The sequence below is a fragment of the Lithobates pipiens genome, unplaced genomic scaffold (assembly GCF_037356315.1).
Source record: "Lithobates pipiens isolate NorthernLeopardFrog02 unplaced genomic scaffold, aLitPip1_a1.2 Scaffold_3, whole genome shotgun sequence".
Lineage (NCBI taxonomy): Eukaryota > Metazoa > Chordata > Amphibia > Anura > Ranidae > Lithobates > Lithobates pipiens.
This window is the reverse complement of record NW_027507790.1, coordinates 215252444-215275075: the sequence shown is the minus strand read 5'-3', so window position 1 is coordinate 215275075 and position 22632 is coordinate 215252444.

Sequence of the window (22632 nt, the reverse complement as noted above, 5' to 3'; positions counted from 1 at the left end):
TTCCGTGAGAAAAAGTGGCGTTTGGGGACCTGCCACTGAGGAACCGCACATTGTACAAACTCACGGAAGGGGGCCGAGTCTACCAACTGAAAAGGCAGCAGTTGAAGTGCTAGCAATTTAGCCAAGCTAGCATTCAACCGCTGGGCATGTGGATGGCTGGGAGTAAATTTCTTCCGCCGGTCCAGCAGCTGGGGCAGGGACATTTGTCTGCTATAATCGGACGTGGATGTACCACTAGCAGAGTTCCCGGAAGCACTTGGCTGTGACACACCTAATTCTACACCTTCATTCCTCTCAGAGCAGGTTTCAGAGAGGACTGAAGGTCTAGTGGGGTTGGAGATGCCAGCTGATGAGGAGCAAGGAGAGGTCCGCTTTGTTCTTTGGTGTGGGTCTTTGAGGTATGCTTGCCAACGAGCTGCATGGCAGGTCAACATATGTCTGGTCAAGCATGTGGTGCCCAAGCGGCTGATGTTTTGGCCACGTGAGATACGCTTGAGACATATGTTGCAAATAGCAGCGGTGCGATCTGATGCACTCGTCTCAAAAAAGGCCCACACCAAAGAACTTTTAGAATAACGCGCAGAGGAAGCGCTCTGCGCAGAGGCAGCGCTCTGCGCAGGCGGAGCTCTGCGGTGTGATTCAGTCGGTGTGCTGCCCCTAAGCTGGCCCCTGGAGGGCATCCTGCCTCGTTGGACATGTGCCTCTTCCTCCTCCTCCTCCTCCTCCCTCCTTCCAGGCACCCACGTGGAGTCAGTGCCCTCATCATCCCCTCCCTCTTCATCGCTGTAGCAAACCTGGCAGTATGCTGCAGCTTGTGGAACATGACTGCCAGATTGCTGTCCTTCTTGAGCATCCCCTCTCTCTGTGCTCACGCTACTGCCTTCCTCTAGCTGAGTGTCATCATCAGAGCCCACCAAACACTGGGCATCCTCCTGGAGCATGTACCCAACACTGTGCTCAAAGAGTTCAGGAGACTCCTCAGGAGGACGTGGTGGGTCTAGGGAAGGAGTCACTGATGATGACATTGAGAGGAGGGACGACGATGTGTTGGCAGCTGCTTTTCTACTACCCTGAGACTGGGTGAGAGAGGATTAGGAGGATGAAGAGGGCTTGGTCATCCACTCTACCAAGTCGTTGGCATGTTGCGGTTCAACATGTCCAGCTGCAGAAAAGAAGGACAAGCATGTCCCATGGCCACGTGCTGATGACAATGCACCGCGTCCACGACCAGCACTGTTGTCTCTAGACACAGAGCCTGCTTGCCCTCTTTTATCGGCTCGCGCCTGTCTGCCTCTCCTTGCTGGCCTTCCAGACATGGTAATGGCCTGAAGGGAGTTGGGTAAAACAGTAGTTGGGTAGTTTATATTGTGCTGGAGGCACACAACACCCACTAACTCCTGCAGATGCCTTTTTTATAGAACAGCAGAGTTAAAGGGGTATATACAGATGTATACTGTGCTGTGCTGGAAGCACACACAACTTCCAATAACTCCAGCAGATGCCAATCGGGCCCAAATAGAGAACAGCTATGTAGGTGGATAATAGCGGTATGTACTGGGTACAGAGCAGGCACACAGCACGCACTATCTCCTGAGTGACACTACTGACTGCAAGCTCTATTGTTAAAGATGGACCACTAGCTATATAGGTGAGGTGAATATCACGGTGTATACTGCGGTCAGGGCACGCAGACAATAACCAGAAAACAGCAGAGTTAAAGGGGTATATACAGATGTATACTGTGCTGTGCTGGAAGCACACACAACTTCCAATAACTCCAGCAGATGCCAATCGGGCCCAAATAGAGAACAGCTATGTAGGTGGATAATAGCGGTATCTACTGGGTACAGAGCAGGCACACAGCACGCACTATCTCCTGAGTGACACTACTGACTGCAAGCTCTATTGTTAAAGATGGACCACTAGCTATATAGGTGAGGTGAATATCACGGTGTATACTGCGGTCAGGGCACGCAGACAATAACAAGAAAACAGCAGAGTTAAAGGGGTATATACAGATGTATACTGTGCTGTGCTGGAAGCACACACAACTTCCAATAACTCCAGCAGATGTCAATCGGGCCCAAATAGAGAACAGCTATGTAGGTGGATAATAGCGGTATGTACTGGGTACAGAGCAGGCACACAGCACGCACTATCTCCTGAGTGACACTGCTGACTGCAAGCTCTATTGTTAAAGATGGACCACTAGCTATATAGGTGAGGTGAATATCACGGTGTATACTGCGGTCAGGGCACGCAGACAATAACAAGAAAACAGCAGAGTTAAAGGGGTATATACAGATGTATACTGTGCTGTGCTGGAAGCACACACAACTTCGAATAACTCCAGCAGATGTCAATCGGGCCCAAATAGAGAACAGCTATGTAGGTGGATAATAGCGGTATGTACTGGGTACAGAGCAGGCACACAGCACGCACTATCTCCTGAGTGACACTGCTGACTGCAAGCTCTATTGTTAAAGATGGACCACTAGCTATATAGGTGAGGTGAATATCACGGTGTATACTGCGGTCAGGGCACGCAGACAATAACCAGAAAACAGCAGAGTTAAAGGGGTATATACAGATGTATACTGTGCTGTGCTGGAAGCACACACAACTTCCAATAACTCCAGCAGATGCCAATCGGGCCCAAATAGAGAACAGCTATGTAGGTGGATAATAGCGGTATCTACTGGGTACAGAGCAGGCACACAGCACGCACTATCTCCTGAGTGACACTACTGACTGCAAGCTCTATTGTTAAAGATGGACCACTAGCTATATAGGTGAGGTGAATATCACGGTGTATACTGCGGTCAGGGCACGCAGACAATAACAAGAAAACAGCAGAGTTAAAGGGGTATATACAGATGTATACTGTGCTGTGCTGGAAGCACACACAACTTCCAATAACTCCAGCAGATGTCAATCGGGCCCAAATAGAGAACAGCTATGTAGGTGGATAATAGCGGTATGTACTGGGTACAGAGCAGGCACACAGCACGCACTATCTCCTGAGTGACACTGCTGACTGCAAGCTCTATTGTTAAAGATGGACCACTAGCTATATAGGTGAGGTGAATATCACGGTGTATACTGCGGTCAGGGCACGCAGACAATAACCAGAAAACAGCAGAGTTAAAGGGGTATATACAGATGTATACTGTGCTGTGCTGGAGGCACACACAACTTCCAATAACTCCAGCAAATGACAATCGGGCTCAAATAGAGAACAGCTTTGTAGGTGTATATAGTGGTATGTACTGGGTACAGAGCACGCAGACAGCACGCACTAACACTACTGACTGCAAGCTCTATTATTAAAGCTAGATCACTAGCTATATAGGTGAGGTGAATATAGTGGTGTATACTGCGGTCAGGGCACAGACAGTAACCACTACACAAGAGCAAAATAGTAAATCAGCCAAAAACGATTGGTGTGTAACTGTGTTGAAGGTACACAGAACACCCACTGCTTCAGATGCTAACAAACACTACACGAGGCCGCCTGAAAGGCAGCTTTATATAGTGTGGGGCGTGCACTACACAGTCTGAGCTATGATTGGCCACAGGCAGGATGCCTGTGGCCAACCATTGCTCTCCTCGCTACTGGCGCTGCGATTGGCCAAGCATGCGGGGTCACAGTGCATGCTTGGCCAATCGTGAGACAGCAATGCATTGCGCCATCGCAGTGCATTGTGGGCCACACGAATTTTGCCGCGAACGGCCCAAACGTTCGGAATTCGGCGAACGCACGAACGACCGATGTTCGAGTCGAACATGCGTTCGACTCGAACACGAAGCTCATCCCTAGTCAGAGTGGAGAGCAATGTACTATTGACATAAACACACACACACACACACACACACATCATAAATTAAACAGGATGGACTGGTGTCTTTTATCAACCTCACCAACTATGTAACTATAAAAATAAAAATATAAACACCATCACCTGCTAAAGAGATTCTGTGGCATAAACAACCCAAGCCTAATAAAGGAAACAACCATGTTGCACTTAATGAACAAGTTGTATATGTAGGTATGATGTCTTGTCCTTGTTATCATTTCAAACAACTACATTCACCAAACTGGTCTGAGGTTGTATAACACCTATCATACATGACTACAAAACTGTACTGTAGATTCTAAAAATGTAAGTGATGAAGGGAAATTTTTGAATGGGGACAGCTGTTTCCATGATGAGTGGCAGAAATGGAATTTACCTTTAGCCTAGACAGTCTTTCTGAGATTAAAGATCCAGAAAGCACTTAATCAGCTACAACGGCATCAGAGGCGGCTTGATAGCTGCTGCTAATCCAGGACTGATTCATTTTGATAGATGTCAGCCTTTCCACAGAGTCTGTGGACAGATGCACTCTCTTATGTGATACAAAACCTCCGGCAGCACTGAATGCCCGTTTGTAAAGCACCCCAGATGCAGGGCAGCCCAGCAGCTCAATTGCTTACTGGCTAAGTTCTGGCCAGTGGTCTAGTCTCATGATTCAGCAAGCCAGTGGATTGTCAACTGGTAAACTCTCTGTGTCTGTTTTCACCCCTTAAAGTGGAGTTCCATTCAAAAGTGGAACTTACGCTCATCTGATTCCTCCCCCCCTCCGGTGCCACAATTAGCACCTTTCAGGGGGGGAGGGGGGTGCAGATACCTGTATAATACAGGTATCTGCACCCACTTCCGGGAATAGACTCCCACGGGAGTCACGCCCCTTCCTGCACCACGTGCTGTCTCCTGGGAAACACACAGGTCCCAGAAGATAGCGGGGACCACTTATGACACGCAGCGCGGCTTGCGCATGCGCAGTAGGGAACCGTTAACTGAAGCCGCACCGCTTCACTTCCTGATTACCTCACCGAGAATGGCACCGGCAGCAGCCAAAAGCGGAACGATGGCTCTGCTTCGGCTGCTGACGTTACCGGACTCCAGGAAAGGTAAGTGTCCATTTATTAAAAGTCAGCAACTGCAGTATTTATAGCTGCTGGCTTTTAATATTTTTTTTTAAGGTGGACTCCCTCTAATCTCCTACTATATGATTCAGACGCTGATGATGAGATGTGGAACCTGACAGCCCTGGGTGCCGAGGACTAAAAACATTTTGAAAAGCATCACGGAGGTGGCACTCTTCTCCACTGCTACTCTCTTGACCAACAGAAGTGCGGCCCCCCCACCCCAAAGCACCTTGTCCCCATGTTGATGAGGACTAGGGCCTCATCCCGACAACCCTGGCCGTTGGTTGTCGGGGTCTGCAGGCGGGGGGCTTATCGGAATTCGGGAGCCCCCTTTAATAACCGGCCCCCCCTTCCCCAAAGCACCCCCTATGTTGAGGGCACGCGGCCTGGTATGGCTCGGGGGGGGGGGCGGTCACTGACTTTTTCCTCCGGCACACTTTTTCGGATCGGAGCGGGTCAGATGTCAGCAGACTTGTCACCGCTGACATCCGACGCTCCATAGACCTCTATGGATCGTCCGTGTGAAAGGGGCCTAAGTCCGCCGAATAGTCTGATACGTGTGTACGCGGCATAAGGCTTGATTCACACTAACACGTTTTTTGATGCATTTTGCAGAAAAGCAGGGAAATTTTTTAAATGGAATGGAACATGTTCACATCAATGCATTTTTGTGCCTCTGCGTTTTTGGAAAGGGTTGGGGACTTTTTTTTCATGCAAAATGCAGCGTTTTGCATGTATTAGAAGTCAATGGACCTGCATCAAAAACGTACTGCATTTTTTCCGAGATTTTGCAGTGATTTTGCCGCGATTTGCGTTTTTTCTTCTTTTTTTTGTTCACTGTATATAGCTGGTTGCAAAGCAACCACAGCGCAAAAAACAAAATAAAACGCAAAACACGGCAAAATTGCACCTACTATGTAACTGAACTGTCAAGCAAGTAAATGGTCAGTTCATGGAAAAGGGAAAAGTCCTGGAAGTTGCACATCAAAGCTAATAAAGGGTCTGGAGGATATTAGTTATGAGTATGGATGAGCCGAACAACCCCCAGTTTGGTTCGCACCAGAACTTGCAAACAGACCTTAACTTAGTGTGAACTTTAAAACCCTATTAAAGTCTATAGGGCTTGAACGTTCAAAATCAAAAGTGCTCATTTTAAAGGCTAATATGCAAGTTATTGTCCTAAAAAGTGTTTGGGTTTTAAAAACTGCAGTTTTATTGGGAGCAGTGATTTTAATAATGCTTAAAGTGAAACAATAAAAGAGTAATATTCCTTTAAATTTCGTACCTGGGGGGTGTGTATAGTATGCCTGTAAAGGGGCTCATGTTTCCCGTGCTTAGAACTGTCCCTGCACAAAGTGTCCTTTCTGCAGGAAAAAAAGTCATTTAAAAGCACATGCGGCTATAATGAATTGTCAGCTCCCCGTAATACAGAGAACAGTCATTTATAAAAAAAAAAAAGAGTGGGGTTCCCCCAATTCAATTACCAGGCCCTTCAGGTCTGGTATGGATATTAAGGGGAACCCAGTGTCAAATTAAAAAAAAATTATGTGGGGTCCCCCCAAATATCCATACCAGACCCTTCAGGTCTGGTATGGATTTTAAGGGGAACTCCACGGCGAATTAAAAAAAAATGGCGTGGAGTTCCCCCCAAAAATCCATACCAGACCCTTTATCCGAGCACGCAACCTGGCAGGCCACAGGAAAAGAGGGGGGATGAGAGAGAACACCGCCTCCTGAACTGTACCACGCCACATGCCCTCAACATTGGAAGGATGCCTTGGGCCCCCCCAAAGCACCTTGTCCCCATGTTGAAGAGGACAAGGGCCTCATCCTCACAACCCTGGCCGGTGGTTGTGGGGGTCTGCAGGCGGGGGGCTTATCAGAATCTGGAAGCCCCCTTTAACAAGGGGACCCCCAGATCCCGCCCCTCCTGTTTGAAATGGTAAGGGGGTACAAAAGTACCCCTACCATTTCACAAAGAAAGTGTAAAAAAAATGTTAAAAAACACACACACACACCATTGCAAAAGTCGGTGAACAGGCGAACAGGCAATGTTCAAGTCGAACATGAGTTTGACTCGAACTCGAAGCGACACTTGAGAGGGGATAGGATTTAAATCTATAAATACCATACTGGTGACCCCACAATAGGGATAAAAAAAATTCACGGACGGGAGTTTAACAAGACACGTGGCCACTCATTAAAATTAGAAGAAAAGAGGTTTAACCTTAAACTACGTAGAGGGTTCTTTACTGTTAAGCCCCATACACACTATCAGATTTTCTGTTGATTTTTTGTCTTCAGATTTACCAAAACCATGTAGTGCAAGGGCCTGCCTGATTGCATACAAATTGAAACTCCTAAGGTTTGACCTCATATTATATGATTTTGGTAAATCTGAAGGAAAAAATCTGCAGAAAATCTGATAGTGTGTATGGGGCTTAAGAGCAGAAAGGATGTGGAATTCCCTTCCACAGGTGGTGGTCTCGGCTGGGAGCATCGATAATTTCAAAAAACAATTAGATAAGCACCTGAAATACCACAACATACAAGGATATACAATGTAATACTGACATATAATCACACTCATAGGTTGGACTTGATGGACTTGTGTCTTTTTTCCAACCTCACCTACTTTGTAACTGAATTGTCAAGCAAGTAAATGGTCAGTTCATGGAAAAGGGAAAAATCCTGGAAGTTGCACATCTTTGCAAAACCCTCCAAGAAGGTGCACCACAGCCTCAGCCCGGGCTCAAATCAGGCCACACCCCCAATGTGTATAACTCCGCCCATGGAGCCTAGTCATGGGGGATAAGGATCCCATACATATTTTTCTTAAATGGGAGCCGATGATGCATTTATTTCCCCTCTGTGCATGGGATCCTTATCCTCATAACTAAGCTCTGTGGGTGGAGTGAAATGCATTGGGGGCATGGCCTGGTTGGAGCCCGCTTGAGCTGTCGTGCAACTTCTTGTTGCCTTCCGTTCCTTTAAACAAAGTTGGCATCCCCACTGCAAGGGAACATTTTTTTAGTTGCCTGGAATTAGGCTTTTAGGAAGTTAAAAAATAACTTCTTGGCAGGATCACCAGGTGAAAAGAAGGGGGTGAAGCTTTTTTTTTTTTAAATAATGCAGCCACATCTATTTATTAGTAAGCTGCAATATTACATTTTGTTTTTAAGCACAACTGTAAGCATATTACATTCCTGTGATTTTTTCATTTTTTTCTTTTTTACCATCAGGAGAATGTTGCTGGCATCTAGTGGTCAAAGTAGGGTATTACGCCTCAAATTGTACCCCTAATATTTTATTACCTAGACTTGATCTGTTTTTCAGAGAAGATAACAAACTGGTTTGCATGAACACCGGAACCGCCACTTTGTTGAAATTTTGTTTTTTGGAAGACTAGAAAAATTTCACCACAAGTTTTGACTAGTAACAAATTCTTTCACCCATCATCTCTGTTTGCCAACTGACTCTAAATCTGTCTAAGTAGGAAGGTTTGCCTTTACAAATATCACCTACGTAATCTGTGTTCTTGTAAGAAAATCTGCAGCCTCAGTGTCTTTTTCTGATCACTTTGCTGATGATAGCTTTTCTCTGCATCAGAACACTTTTTGTGGTTTGAAAAGAGTTCTTTCATGCATATGATTGTTCTGTATGTCTTCACTCCAATGAGTGGAGAACGTGGAAGTCCTGAGATGGCTGTGACCTGCCTTTTTTCCTTTTATGCCCCTCATATCCGCCCACTGTCTGCCAGCTTACTCCAATTGTAAGAAAAGAGAGGAACAAAAGTTTCGAAAAAAGTGACTACAGATTGCTACTGGATTTGCTGGGGGTACGAGCGTGTTTATGTGGATGCAACAACAAAAAAAAGTAAGGGAGAATTCAAAAAAATTAAATAAAATTCAAAACAAACCCCCTACCCAAGTGCTAGAATTGTAGGAATAAATAAATTATCATCCTATAAAGAATTGTCTGAAATGTAGAAAAGCATAGTCAAACCATACAGTGGGGAAAATTATTATTTGATCTCCTGCAGATTCTGTAAATTTGCCCAGTTACAAAGAAATGAAGGGTCTATCATTTTTATCATAGGTGTGTTTTAAATGATAGAGACAGAATATCATCCAACAATCCAGAAAAAAAACCCACATAAAGCAAATGTTATAAATTGAGTAGCAGTTCAGTGAGTAAAATAAATATTTGATCCCCAAGCAAAACATGACTTTGTACTTGGTGTAGCAACCCTTATTGGCAAGCACAGAGGTAAGATGTTTCTTGTAGTTGGTTACCAGGTTTGCACACATCTCAGGAGGGATCTTGGTCCACTCTTCCTTACAGATCTTCTCTAAATCCTTAAGGTTTCTTGGCTGTTGCTTGGCAACTCGAAGTTTCAGCTCCCGCCATAAGTTTTCTAGGATTAAGGTCTAGAGCAGTGATTCTCAACCAGGGTTCCTCCAAAGGTTGCTAGGGGTTCCTTCAGCATTGGGCAATTTCTGCCTCTCAGATAAGTTCCCACTGACACCATTGATCTTTTTAGCTATCTGTAAGAAGGTAATTCTTCCCAATGACCACAAGTGTAAGGACCATTCTTCCCACTGACCATCACACTATTGTGTCATGAGTTTTAGATTTCTATTTTTTAGCAGGGGTTCCCCGAGACCAGAGAACTATTTCAAGGGTGCCTCTGTGTTGAAAAGGTTGAGAAAGGCTGGTCTAGAGACTGGCTAGGCCACTCCATTCATTACCTTAATGTGCTTCTTCTTGAGCCACTCCTTTGTTGCCATGGGTCGTTGTTATGCTGGAAGACTCATCCACGACCCATATTTAGTGTTCTGGCTGAGGGAAAAAGGTTCTCATCCAAGATTTTACAATACATGGGCCAATACATGGCCCAAAGGTACAGTCTGCCTGTACCTTTGGCAGAGAGACAGCCCCAAAGCATAATGTTTCCACCTCTGTGCGTGACTGTAGGGATGGTGTTCTTAGGGTCATAGTCAGCATTTTACTTCCTCCAAACACTGCGAGTCGAGTTAATGCCAAAGGGCTCAATTTTGGTCTCCTCTGACCAGAGCACTTTCTCCCAATCCTTCTCTAAATCATTTGGATGTTCATTTGCATACTTCATTGGCCCCTACATGTGACTTCTTGAGGAGGAGGTCCTTGCGGGTGCTGCAGGATTTCAATCCATGGCGGCGCATTGCTTTACTACTGGTTTGTTTGATGACTGTGGTCTCAACTGCCTTGAGAACATTCACAAGCTCCTGCCATGTAGTTCTGGGCTGATCCCTCACTTTTCTCATGATCATCCTTACCCAATGAGGCAAAGTCATGCATTCAGCTCCAGACCAAGGGCAATTGATGGTAATTTTAATTTTTTTCCATTTGCGAATAATCACTCCAACTTCTTGCTGATGGTCTTGTAGCCAATTCCAGCCTTGTGCAGGTCTACAATCTTGTCCCTGACATCCTTTGACAGCTCTTTGGTCTTGCCCATGATGGTGAAGTTTGAGTGGAAGATTCTGTGGACAGGTGTCTTTTATACACATAATGAGTTGTCATTAGGAGCACCTTCTTAAATTGACAGGACTTATCTGTGTACCATGTGAGCACATAATGTAGCCAGTCTATGGGAGCCAGAATTATTGTTGGTTGGTAGGGGATCAAATACTTATTTACCTCACTGAACTGCAACTGAATTTATAACATTTGTATTATGTTTTTTCAGGATTTTTGGTTGATATTCTGCCATATAACCCTGCCAGGTCTGTACGGTGTACGACCCTACAGAAGTGCCTCCAGGTGGCCAATACCTAATTTCTGCTTCTGCTATGAGCTCATGATCACTTCAGTGACCATGAACTCATAGCATAATTGTTCAGCAGGTACTGCTGAACAAATGGAAGGCTTTGATCAGTGGCTAATAAGACAGGACGGTGGCTACTGACAGGACGGTGAGGAAGCAATGTGACAGCTCCTCACTGCCAACATAAGCCCCATTTTAGTATTTTCTTTTCACATTTTTTCTGTGAAAATAGCGATCTGTACTGGTGGAAAAGGAGGCAGAATAAGCTACTCTGGCAGCTGTGGTGGACTGCACACTAGTCTCTGCTTGGGTGTTGGAGGATGATGAGGATGAGGATGGTTTAGTAAGCTGGTCCACCACATCCTCTGTGGCTGGATAGCAAGGGCAACATCACTATACAGGTGAAATGATGCCCTGCCTGAGGACTGACCATGTCCACCTTTGCCTGTGGACATATACACTGCTGGTCCCCTCACAGTATAACACTGCCTTGGGAATGTCTGCCTCTCCTTGTTGTACTACCAGACATGATGGGGGGGGGGGAGCACTTATTAACAAAATTTAATAAAGATGGAAAAATGTGGATGTGGATGCACTTTAATCAATGGAAAGTGGTGTTTGGTGCACTTTAACTTGAGTACTTGAGTCTCCCTGCACAGACACACTCCACTGATACACTGCAATATTCTGCAGTAAAACTGCACTGACGCACTGCAATATACTTTGGTAAATGTGCAATAATGCACTGAAATATACTGTGCTAAACATTCACTAATGCACTCCAATGTAATGCAGTAAACCTGCAATAGCGCACTGAAATATACTGCATTAAATTAAATGTGCAGTACGCACTGCAATATACTGCAGTAAATGTTCACCAACGCACTAAAATATACTGCTGTTAAACGTGTACTAACACAATGCAATATACTTCGGTAAACCTGCCATAATGCACTGAAATACACTGCATTAAACGTGCACTAATGCTCTGCAATATACTGCGGTAAACTTGCAATAACACACTGAAATATACTGTGATAAACATGCAGTAATACACTTGAATATACTGTGTTTAACGTCCACTAACGCACTGCAATATACTGTAGTAAACCTGCAATAATGCACTGAAATATATTGCGGTAAACATGCACCAACGCACTAAAATTTACTGCGTTAACCACTTGCCTAACAGCTCACACACATTTACTGCTGCAAGTCGGCTCTCCTGCGTGAACCGACGTACCTGTATGTGTCTTGTTGAAAATATGAGTGGGAAGGAGGGATGGGGAGGGAGGGAGGGAAGGCCATGGATGTTTTAGAGCTTCGGTAAAGTGTTTCAGTGTGTTTCTGAGGTGGAGGTTGTGCATGAGGGGCATCTTCAGGTGGGGAAAGGTGCGGGGGGAGGTGGTTAGGGGAAGATGCAACAGGAAAAGGGTTCCTTATGCCGCGTACACACGGGCGGACTGTATGGCGTACTTAGTCCGTCGTACAATCCGACGGACAGTCCGTCATACTTTCGACTGAACGGACTTGACCACACACGGATACCCAAACAGTCCGTCGAAAGCTTGCGCGATGACGTGTACAGCACGTATGACGGGACTAGAAATAGGAAGTCCAATACACAGCAAAGCACCCTTCCGCCGTGTAAATCCTTTCTGGGCATGCGCCATTCTTAGTCCGTCGAACTAGCCTACTGACGAGCGGATTGTCCGCTGAAACCAAAGTACGACGGACAGAATTTCGAAAAATCCGAAATACTTAGTACGCCAGACTGCACGCTGAAAAAGTCCGCTGAAGCCCACACACGAGCGGACTGTCCGCTGAAATGTGTTTCAACGGACTAAGTACGCCATACAGTCCGCCCGTGTGTACAAGGCATTAGGCAATACATTTCTCTACCATTGCTCTCAGTGATCATTCATGTGATGGAGCGTTGATATTTGTCGGTCGAGGTAAAATGTAACCAGCAAGACCATGCTTTACAGAATTTAGAGGGTGTGTCATGCACCTGATGTATCAGTTTCTCCATTTCTACAGACTTTTATATTAATTTAAACCATTCCGTTCTAGATGGTGGTTCTGAGGAGCGCCATTTTGCTGGGATTCACATTTTAGCTGCGTTGACCATATCCAGTGATTAATTAATGTTAAGTTTCCCAAGTATAATTTTAATTCTGTCCTCTGTTAACCATGGATGTGCTTCCTGTGATGTGCCATAAAGATAAACACTGCAGTTTTGGTTACTGAAGCCCCCCCCCATTCCCTCGTGAAGACTGAGGAGAAGAATAAATTCAATACCTTCGCCATCGCCCCATCCTTTGTAACCAGATGTCCTTCCTCATTCTTTATGGGGCCAATATGGTCTGTCCTCCCTTTTTTACTGTTTACATACTTAAAGAATTTCTTGGGATTTTCTTTCTCTCCTCCGCTATGTGTTTTCGTGTTCTATCTTAGCTGCCCTAATTGCAGCCTTACAAAAATGATAATTTGGGTGTTCATTGAATGGGCAAACAGCCAATGTTTGGCCTGAACTTATGCTCGGGTCAAACCATTCGCTCAACTCTACTTGCAAGTATGCTGTGCACATTATGGCAGGTGGCCATGTGACCAAGGCTACCTCTCTCATGGATAAGACTAATTTCTGCTTTATAAGACCTTTTTTTCTCATGGGGTTGCTGTCCTTGTTAGGAGGCACCTAATCCAGCATCTCTGCAGAAACAGGTCACTGAAAAAAGATTCAAACAACAGATGTAGGGGAGGGAAATAAGGACAGAGCTGGATCAGTTCTTCTCTGCTACAAGAAAACTGCTGGACCTTCGAGGAGATGTCATAATAGGAAATGTTGAAGCATTAAAGTTACTTTTTATTATTAAGTTCTTCCTGTCTTTGCCCCGGACCCCAGCTAACACTATTAACATTTCCATGGTTGGTACTTCAGTCCCTAAATCAGATCAGTGACAACTGATAACTATTCATCATTTTATAAGGACATCTGGGACTCCAGCGATTGAAGACAAAATTAAATATGTAATATTTTATACAAGTAAGCATGAACGATCCTTCCTCGCCTAACCTCCTTAGCTGACATTAGCATATTTACAGTATCCCAAACTAAATTAATTTTTCACAATTGCTAGTTATTATCCTTTTGTTGAAGCATTTTATATTGTAAATGCTCTCTGTGGATCATTACCCCTTATTGACGGAAAGTATCCATTTCATATTACCACATCTTATTAGTTATACAGTAAATGTCACATTTTTCAATTACAAGAAGGAACATTAACAAGATCGCAGCATCTGCTGAGCACCAACAGACTTTAATTATTAATGACATTTTGTAGTTAGCAAAGCTCAAACATTGCAGTGAGGGACTAATTATAAACTATAACAATCTTTTTTTGGATAATTGAAGATCTGTCTTTCATTTGCTCTCTAAAAGCCACACAGGATACAGAACAATTAGTTTTTTAAGTGCAAAGCAACAGGTTTGCTTTAACTCTCCCCCATACCCCCTTAGAAATTTCTTACCTTTCTTTCACTACTCTGCTGCTTCATTTGTTACAAGGGGTTGATTGAAAAACTGGGTACATATGGGCAGGGCCAGGACAAGGGGGTCGGGAGGGGCACTTGCCCGGGGCACAGTCTTTTGAGGTTGGATAGAGGGATGGGGGGGGTGGCAGATTTCCAGCTGCATTTACATGTAGGAAACTCCACCACATCAGCTCGCTGTGACAGCATCCAGTGCCCTTCTGTTACCAGAGTCAGAGATAATGGCTGGTAGGTAGGTATGTGGGGTTTCTCCGTCCCTCCAAGACCAGAGCGCCCCACTTCCTGTCATTACTAGTGGATGGTTGCTGAGACCACCAACATCCTAGCAACCAATTACATGCTTGCGCTGCCCCCAGGCTCTGACATTCAGAGGAGAATGGAACTTCCTCATCTAGACCTACTGGGTCCCAGTGCCCCAGCTTCCACCTGTCTGTCCTGTAGCTGCCTGCTGCACTGATGTAAGTGGGATCTCTGGGGACCATGATCCGAGGGGGAGTTCTTGGGGACCCTGATATAAGGGAGAGACTTTGGGGACCATGATGTGAGGTGGGGAATCTGGGGACACTTATGTAAGGAGAGAAGACTCTGGGGACTCAGATGCCAAGAAGGAGGATTCTGGAGACCCTGATAAAAGGAGGGGGTAATATGGGAACCCTGATGTAAGGAGGGGAACTCTGGGAACCCCGATGTAAGCGGGGGGACTTTGGGGACCCTGATGTGAGGTGGGGAATCTGGGGACACTGATTTAAGGGGGATCTTTGGGGACCTTAAAGAAAGGGGAGACTCTGATGGAAGGCAGGAACTCTGGGGATAAAGTCATAAGAGCGGAACATTGGGGGACTCCGAGCTGAGCTCCGATCGGCTCACATACATATATGGCAGCAGGCTAGCTCTCCTGCGCGATTTGCCGTATATGTAGGGCGGCTCCTTTTAGAGCCATATCAGGCTCGTGGGCACAAGAGCTAGAACGGGGAACAAATCCCTATACTGACAGGGGAGGAAAGACAGATTGGCTGTCCCTACTAAGTAGGAAGAGCGATCTGGCTCCTCCTCTAGTCGGTCCCATCCCCTCACAGTTAGAAACACACCTAGGGAACACACTTAAACCCTTGATCCCCCCTAGTGTTAACCCCTTCGCTGCCAATGACATTTATACCATGTACATAATATAACTGGGTACTAACATAGGTAAAGTTGACCCAGGGAAAATCCGATCGCCTCTTGGGGGATCAGGAAGGAATTTTTTCCCCCTGCTGTAGCAAATTGGAGCATGCTCTGCTGGGGTTTTTTTTCGCCTTCCTCTGGATCAATTGTGGGCATAAAATTGGGTATTTGGATTGTACGATTATTTTTTATTTTATTTATTTGTTTTTAAGGTTGAACTGGATGGACTTGTGTCTTTTTTCAACCTGACTAACTATGTAACTATACCGTAATCAGTGCATTTTTATAGCACTGATCGCTGTATAAATGTCAGTGCTCCCAAAAAAGTGTCAAAAGTGTCCGATCTGTCCACCGCAATTTCGCAGTCCTGCTAAAAATCGCAGATCGCTGCCATTAGTAGTAAAAAAAGAAAAAAATAATAAAAAAGCCACAAATCTATTCCCTATTGTGTAAATGCTATAACTTTTGCGCAAACCAATGATTATACGCTTATTGAGATTTTTTTAACCAAAAATATGTAAAAGAATACATATTGGCCTAAACTGATAAAGAAAATAGTTTTTTTTACATTTTTTGGGGGGATATTTGTTATAGCAAAAAGTTAAAAATATTGTTTTTTTTTTTCAAAATTGTCACTGTTTTTTGTTTATTGCGCAAAGAATAAAAACTGCAGAGGTGAGCAAATACCACCATAAGAAAGCTCTATTTGTGGGGAAAAAAGAACGTCAATATTGTTTGGCTACAATGTCGCACGACTGCGCAATTGTCAGTTAAAGCGACGCAGTGCCGTATCACAAAAAATGGCCTGGTCATTAAGGGGGAAAATCTTTCCAAGGCTGAAGTGGTTAAAGAAGGGGGACTCTTTAGGAGGAGGATCCTAGTGAAAGGCAGGACTCTGATGTAAAGGGGAGCAGGGTGGATTTGATTTAAATCAAGTTGATTTGAATCACGATTTAAATCATGATTTAAATCACTAGTAAAAAGGCTTGATTTAGATCAACTTGATTTAAATCATAATTTTTAAAAAGCAACTTTCATCTCTGTCCCGCAGTGGCTCCCCTGACCTGCTGTTGACTCACAGTCCCATTCACTTTAAGTGGATGTCTGGTGATGCCACAGTGACACAACAAGGTGAGGGAGGTGACGGCAGCAGGTGAGTGGATGCCCGCTAACAGGCACTGCCATGATGGATCTGAAATTACATTTGCTCTTTAAATGTGAGGACTTATTCTTACTGGTAGTTAGAATCTTTAATATTTGCAGATGTAGCGCCCTGGAGTTTAGGCAGGGTTGGCCCTCACAAATTTACTTGCCAGGAATAATTATCCTGGTTGATTGTTAGAGAGTTATTGATTTCTCCCTAAGTTTGGCCTTGTTGCACTTTTCTCTTTTACCACTAATAGGCCGGGTGCTTGGTGGTACTAGAAATGAGAAGGGAAATGCAATGTCAGGTTATGGGTATATGGGGTATCTCAGCCAATGTGCAAGGGTTTTCTTGAATCCCTTGGCCTGTGAGAGCCTATATATTTGGGTGGAGTCAGGTGATCTATGTTCTGTGCCACCTGAACGGCTGTCTGGGTTGGGATTGCGACTTGCAGTCCAACCAAAAGTGACGGTTCTGCCGGCCGGAAGAACCTGTCGTGGTTGGAGGTAGTGGCGAAGCTGGCGCCAGTATGGGACTATCCGCCTAATTACCAGGGACCACAGTGACTAATGAATAAGTGCACCTGTTAGTGTGTAAAACGCGTCTACCATTTGAACTGTCTGTAACACTTGGGATGTTCGTTATTAAGTAAGAAATTGGATCTTGGAGTGCAGCCATTTCTTCAGTGTTGACCACAGTGAGTAACTGAAGCAAGTCACCAACCGGGGACGGTGAAGAATTGGGAACCTTCAGTGGGTATCAAGCCAGGGACCCAGCCAGTGTAGGTAACGCTTGCAGAGCAGCCTTGTGTGTCAAGCCAGGGACCGAGCAGGCCAGTGAGGGTGAAGCTTGAGACCCAGTAGAGGAGCAGACGCTTGAGGAAGATACCACCGTGAATATTGGAGGAGCTCAAGGGATTCAGTGACAGTGGGTTGAAGAACTACAAGAAGCGATTAGTGGAATAGAAAGGAACTGTTCAGCTTTGTGTTAGGAACTCAGACTGTTACCATAGGAGACAGCATTCCTGCTCATACAGATGTGGCGTCTTGCTGGATGCCTTTTCCTGCATGGCTGTCCTCCTGTTGAAGTCTTGGAATCTGCCAATTAATCTTGCAACTACCTAAGGGTGTCCTAGCCTTAATCCTCCCAAAAAGTTTACATTCAAGAAGTGTCTGGCGCCCAATAACTTTAACTACTCTGCAACCACCATGCCTCAAAACCCACTACATACAGAAGGATGTCAGCTATCCCTGGCCCTGGAGATCATCATTAGCTGGGACCTTGCTACACAAACAAAATGAAGGTTTCCTATTTAGAATAATAAGCTATCAGGTTAATAAAATAGTGATATCATAACCAATTCAATTATACAGTTTGTAGTGTACATAGATTTGCAAAACAATGGGATAAAGCAATATTCCTGAATTCTGTTTTATCTCATGGTTAGAGTAAAATTGTGTGAATGCATCAATGCAGTGAATGTTATCTTAGCTTGCAGAGCTTGGATTCATTGAATTTGTTTATTCTGCAATATTTACATTTTTGGTATGCAGCCTCATGCTACATAACTAAGCTCCATTTCATGCTGAATAAACAAAATTATTAATGTATCTTGAATAGAAATATCTTTAGATAGATTCTTACTCTAAAGGCATTTTATTAAAATAAATTTGATAAAAATCAAAAAAATTGATTTAAATCAAAATAATCAGATTTAAATAAAAAATAAAAAAATAAGATTTATTTTATTTTATTTTTTTAAATCATCGATTTTTATCAACCCTGAGGGGAAGGGACCCTAATGTAAGGGGGGGGGGGTGCTTGGGACCCTTATGTAAAACAGAGGGGGGACTCCGATGTAGGAGGGGACTTTGGGGACCCTGATGTGGGGGGGGGGACTCTGGAGGCCCTCATGTAAGGGGGGACTTTGGGGACCCTAATTTAAGTTGGGATTCTGATGTAAGGGGGGAACTTTGGGGACCCTGATGTAAGGGGGGTGGATCTAGTAACTTTGATATGGGGGGGACTCTGGGGACCCTGATTTAAGGAGAGGAGGTCTCTGGGGACCCTGATGTGAGGTGGGGAATTTGGGGATCTTAATATAAGGGGGACTTTGATGTAAGGCGGGATTTCTGGGGACCCTGATTTAATGGGGGAATTGGGGGAACCTGATTTAGGGGGACTCTGAGGGCCCTGATGTAAGAGGGGAACTGGAATTTTGGGGACCCTAGAGAAAGGGGGGACTCTGATGTAAAGAGGGAACTTTGGGGACCCTGATATAAAGAAGGGGGGCTCTTTAGGAGGAGGATCCTAATGAAAGGCGGGATTTTGATGTAAGCGCTAGGGACCCTAAATACCCTGATGTAAAGGGGAGATGCTTAGGACCCTTATGTAAGACAGAGGAGGACCCTGATGTGGGGGGGGGGGACTCTGGAGGCCCACATGTAAGGGGGTGAATCTGGGTACCCTGATGTAAGGGGGGGCCCTAATTCAAGGGGGACCCTGATGTAAGGGGGGGTTTGGGGACTCTAGTGAAATTGGGGACACTGATGTAAGGGGGTGGTGGGTGGATCTGGTAATTGCGATGTATGGGGGGGGGGACTCTGGGGACCCTGATTAAAGGAGAAGGGACTCTGAGAACTCTGATGTAAGGAATGGTGACACTAGGGACCGTTCGGGATCCTGAATTAAGGGGGGGGAACTCTATGGACCCTGATGTAAGGGGGGGCACTTGGGACCCTTGTGTAAGACAGAAGGGTGATGCTAGACTTGCACCACTGATGCAGGAACATTTTTCCTACTAGTGACATAATAGAAGGGGGCATGGCCTGACATGGCATGGAGTAGGATGTGAGTGCACAGAGCTCCGCTAACTAATACTCCTGTATTGCTGATCTTGTGACCCTATGATCTCTTGTTCGGGCTCAATCTACTTTGGAGGGATCCCTACTCCTGCCCCAATATGTCCCCACCCAAAAAAAAACACAGACACTGTGGCTAAACTGGATCAGTATCGTCGGCAGGACAAGGAAAATCCTGGCGGTGCCGCAGCAGGAGAGACTGAATCAGCGGGAGGTGACACTGCCAAGGTGCTAGAGGCCACCTTGTCCTGCCAAACTACACTGACGATAAAAATTGAGAAAGTAAAGGTGGATATATGACTTATTAGTCAGAACCTCCAGAAGCTTAGAGAGCGCGTCAAGACATCTGAGACTAGTCTGAGTAGGATGGAAGACGTTATCTCGCCATTACAGACTGTCTCTAACTGCATGCAACTTCAGATTAGCCAACTGACATTTTTGCAGATTTATTAAAAAAGAAAAACTGAAATATCACATGGTCCTAAGTATTCAGACCCTTTGCTGTGACACTCATATATTTAACTCAGGTGCTGTCCATTTCTTCTGATCTCTGTACCACCTTAGAACATTTAAGTGTACTGTGAAACATTGCAAAGACATATTTATAACATATATTTATACTATTTCTGAGAATGTATATTATTACATACTTTGTCACCCGAAGAAGTAATTTTTATTTCGAAACGAGTTGGAGTTTTACGTCTTGCAGCAGTTTTCGTCCAGCTGTAATATGCCTATACAATTATGTTAACTCGCACATTTTTGTTATGTACCCATGGTTCTTTCCAATTGCACACCAGTTGTTTCTTGTTGTATGCCAGGTTTTAAAATGCAATAATAAATTTGTTACATTATATTTTTGTCTATACATGACTTTACCTTTTTACTTTGGGCTGCTATAATTCCATTATATTGGCAGACTAAGAGACGAGGACATGACTAGTAAGAGGAGTGCTCTGACTGCAGGGGATGCAAGTAGGAGAAGAGCGCTCTGACTGCGGGGGACGAGATTAAGAGAGAAGGACATGACTAGAAGAGGTGAGCTCTGACTCTAGGGGAAATGACTAGAAGAGAAGGAGTCTGATTTCAGTGGACATGACTACGAGAGGAGTGCTCTGACTGTGGGAGACATGACTAAAAGAGGGGCACTCTGACTGCGGGGGACATGACTAGGAGAGGAGCGCTCTGACTACCGGGGGAGTGGCTAAAAGAGGAGCTATCTGACTGCTGAGGACACGACTATGAGAAGTGCTCTAACTGCAGGGGACATGACTAAAAAAAGAGCGCTCTGACTATGGGGGCCACGACTAGAAGAGTAGGAGAGGAGTGCTTTTACTGTGGGGGACACAATTAAAAGAAGAGCGCTCTGACTGCAGGGGACATGACTAGAAGAGGAGCGCTCTGACTGCAGGGGGACACGACTAGAAGAGGAGCGCTCTGACTGCAGGGGGACACGACTAGGAGAGGAGTGCTCTGACAGCAGGGGACACGAGGAGTGCTCTGACTGCAGGGGACACGACTAGAAGAGGAGCACTCTGATTGCAGGGGACATGACTAGAAGAGGAGAGCTCTGACTGCAGGGGGACACGACTAGAAGAGGAGCGCTCTGACTGCAGGGGACACTACTAGAAGAGGAGCGCTCTGACTGCAGGGGACACGACTAGAAGGGGAGCGCTCTGACTTCAGGGGACACGACTAGAAGAGGAGCGCTCTGACTGCAGGGGACATAACTAGAAGAGGAGCGCTCTGACTGTAGGGTGCATGACTAGAAGAGGAGCGCTCCTACTGCAGGGGACACGACTAGAAGAGGAGCACTCTGACTGCAGGGGACATAACTAGAAGAGGAGCGCTCTGACTGCAGGGGACATAACTAGAAGAGGAGCGCTCTGACTGCAGGGGACACGACTAGAAGAGGACCGCTCTGACTGCAGGGGACACGACTAGAAGAGGAGAGCTCTGACTGCAGGGGACATGACTAGAAGAGGAGCGCTCTGACTGCATTGGACACTACTAGAAGAGGAGCGCTCTGACTGCAGGGGACATGACTAGAAGGGGAGTGCTCTGACTGCAGGGGACACTACTAGAAGAGGAGCGCTCTGACTGCAGGGGACACGACTAGAAGGGGAGCGCTCTGACTGCAGGGGACACGACTAGAAGAGGAGCACTCTGACTGCAGGGGGAAATTACTAGAAGAGGAGCGCTCTGACTGCAGGGTGCACGACTAGAAGAGGAGCGCTCTGACTGCAGGGGACACGACTAGAAGAGGAGCACTCTGACTGCAGGGGACATGACTAGAAGAGGAGCGCTCTGACTGCAGGGGACACGACTAGAAGAGGAGAGCTCTGACTGCAGGGGACATGACTAGAAGAGGAGAGCTCTGACTGCAGGGGGACAAGACTAGAAGAGGAGCGCTCTGACTGCAGTGGGACACGACTAGGAGAGGAGCGCTCTGACTGCAGGGGACACAACTAGAAGAGGAGCACTCTGACTGCAGGGGACATGACTAGAAGAGGAGAGCTCTGACTGCAGGGGGACACGACTAGAAGAGGAGCGCTCTGACTGCAGGGGGCACGACTAGAAGGGGAGTGCTTTGAGTGCAGGGGACACGATTAGAAGAGGAGCGCTCTGACTGCAGGGGACATGACTAGAAGGGGAGCGCTCTGACTGCAGGGGGCACGACTAGAAGAGGAGAGCTCTGACTGCAGGGGGACATGACTAGAAGAGGAGCGCTCTGACTGCAGGGGACACTACTAGAAGAGGAGCGCTCTGACTGCAGGGGACACGACTAGAAGGGGAGCGCTCTGACTGCAGGGGACACGACTAGAAGAGGAGCACTCTGACTGCAGGGGGAAATGACTAGAAGAGGAGCGCTCTGACTGCAGGGGACACGACTAGAAGGGGAGCGCTCTGACTGCAGGGGGCACGACTAGAAGAGGAGTGCTCTGACTTTGAAGGACTCGGGCAGAAGTGGAGAAGAATGCTCTGACTGGGGGCTACTTTGCCACATTTGTTGCATGTAAGGCAGCCCAATGAAATGAATGGACTACTATATGCATGTCGTGTGAAAAATGCACACAAACAATGCTAGCTGGGAAGTGGGCCTTATAGGGAGCAGAAGCTTAGCAGC